Consider the following 2,349-nt stretch of genomic DNA (forward strand, 5'->3'; position numbering starts at 1 on the left):
TTTGACAAAGAAATCTGAAATGGATTTTTTTTTTTTTTTGAGAATTGAAATGGATTTTTTATGACATGATAATGCAAAATCTCATTTATTAGTGATACGATAATGCAAAAATATCATTTAATGCATAATCTAGTCTTGATTAATCTTTTACATGTTATTATAGGTGAGTTAGATACTTCTATGATAATTTTTTGTTTATTTCATTTGGGTTTATCCTTTTCATAAGAGATGATGCCATTTTCTTCTTGGTGTAGGTAAATCTAATCGACCATGGAATGCACTCCTGCCAATAAGAGCAACGAGGGGGATATACCTAGATTTGCCTTTTGATTATTTCAAAGTTTAATTTGCTTGTGTTTTTTCTTTGATAAATGTGGGTGATGTACCCTGAGATTAATGAAGCGTATCACTGCATCTCTTTCTCTTCGTTCTTAGTTTGGTATTCTAATAATATAAAATTATTCAGAGCATCCTTTAAATTTTAAACCCATTGATCACTTGCCCAGCCAACCTTTTTCATTGAAATTATATTTGAAAATACAATATAATTATTGTACCTATCTAAGATTTGTTATAAAGGTAGGTCTTTCAATTTTTAACTAAGAAATTCTTTTTTATTAGTTAAATGCTCTGCACCTTTTAAAATATAAGGCTATAAACGAAGAAGCATTTTGTTATAAATTAACGTGAACATAAATTAACAAAGAGAAAAGAACAAAGAAATTCCTTTTCTTCTCCGTCAATGCGAAATTGGCAATTAAGGAATTGAAATTGAACCGGCCAATTTGGTCCTTTAACAAAATTGTGCCGGCCATATTATCCTTAGTAGTGCATGGATAGAGAAAACCAAGCAAAGCAACTAGGCCTGTTTGAATATTCTCTTATGCTTGAAGTCTTCTTAGTGCTTTGTTATTTATCATTATACCCAAATTGATGATCTCATCTTTTTTTTTCTCCTTGAAACAAGAAGAAAAATGGCGGAGGCTATTGTTTCCCTAGCAGTAGAAAGAATCTCTGATCTGCTCATCCATGAAGCAGGTTTCCTGCTTGGCGTGCGTGATGAAGTTGAACGTCTCAAGGATGAACTGTTGCGGATGCAATGCTTCTTAAAGGATGCAGACCGAAAGAAAAACCAAAATGAACGCCTTCGCAATTGAGTGGCGGAAATCAAACAGCTGGCTTACGATGCTGAAGATGTTATAGACACCTTCATTCTTCAAGCTGCCAATCATGGTTTCTTTCATGGACTCACCAAGCCGTTCCATCTCCACAAAATTGGGAAGCAGGTCAAAGCAATCCAAACCAAGCTTGGGGACATTTCGAACAGTCTTCAAACTTATGGGATTTCTGGTGAAGGAGAAGGGTCTTTTTCTGCTATTGAGATGCAGCAGCGGTTAAGGAGAACCTATTCACATGTTGAGGAAGAGGATGTTGTTAGCTTGGAGGGTATCACAAGGCATGTTTTGGCTCAGTTGATGACAGAAGAAGATAGACTTCATGTCGTTGTTTCGATAGTCGGCATGGGGGGCATAGGTAAGACCACTCTTGCAAGAAAAGTATATAATCACATTGATGTGAAACGGTATTTTGATTGTTTTTGCTTGGGCTTTTATATCTCAACAATGTATGCCAAGAGAAGTTTTGCATGATCTCTTGATAAAACTTCTCTCTCCTTCTACACAAGAAAGAGAGCTAATTGATAAACTGAAAGAGGAGGTGTTGGTGAAAAGGCTTTATGATGGCTTGAAAAAAAAACGATATTTAGTAGTCTTTGATGATATTTGGAGAAGTGAGGATTGGAATAATTTTAAACCTGCTTTTCCAAAAGGAAAAAGGGGAAGCAAAATTTTACTCACAACACGCCACAAGAATGTGGCGTTACATGCCGATGCTTGCAACTCCCCTATAGAACTTCCACTTCTTACAGAAGATGAAAGTTGGAAGCTTTTTAGAACGAAAGCATTTCCGGGGAGAAAGACAAAGTCTCATGCTTGCCCAGAAGAATTCGAGATGTTAGGAAGAGAGATGGTGAAATAATGTGGAGGTCTACCTCTGGCAATTGCTGTGTTAGGAGGCTTGCTAGAAACAAAAAGGTCACTGGCTCAGTGGGAGATGGTTCATAGAAACATCAATGCACACTTAAACAAGTTCCAACAACAAGATCATCATTATGGTGGAGTTAATGGGATTTTGGCTTTAAGCTACAATGAGTTGCCCTTTCATTTAAAACCATGCTTCCTATATCTTGGTCATTATCCGGAGGATTGGAGATCTCAAAAAAGGAACTCATTCAATTATGGATTGCAGAAGGTTTCATTTCATCATCATGGGAAAGTGAGGGAATGCTAA

At 36.4% G+C, this 2,349-nt stretch overlaps 1 pseudogene; it reads left to right on the plus strand.

Moving 5' to 3' along the window:
- The first annotated feature begins 974 nt into the window (after positions 1-974).
- Positions 975-2,349, plus strand: LOC18587152 (putative disease resistance protein At1g50180 pseudogene; annotated as a pseudogene).

This window comes from Theobroma cacao, chromosome 10, assembly GCF_053813885.1.
Source record: "Theobroma cacao isolate CCN51 chromosome 10, ASM5381388v1, whole genome shotgun sequence".
Taxonomy (NCBI): domain Eukaryota; kingdom Viridiplantae; phylum Streptophyta; class Magnoliopsida; order Malvales; family Malvaceae; genus Theobroma; species Theobroma cacao.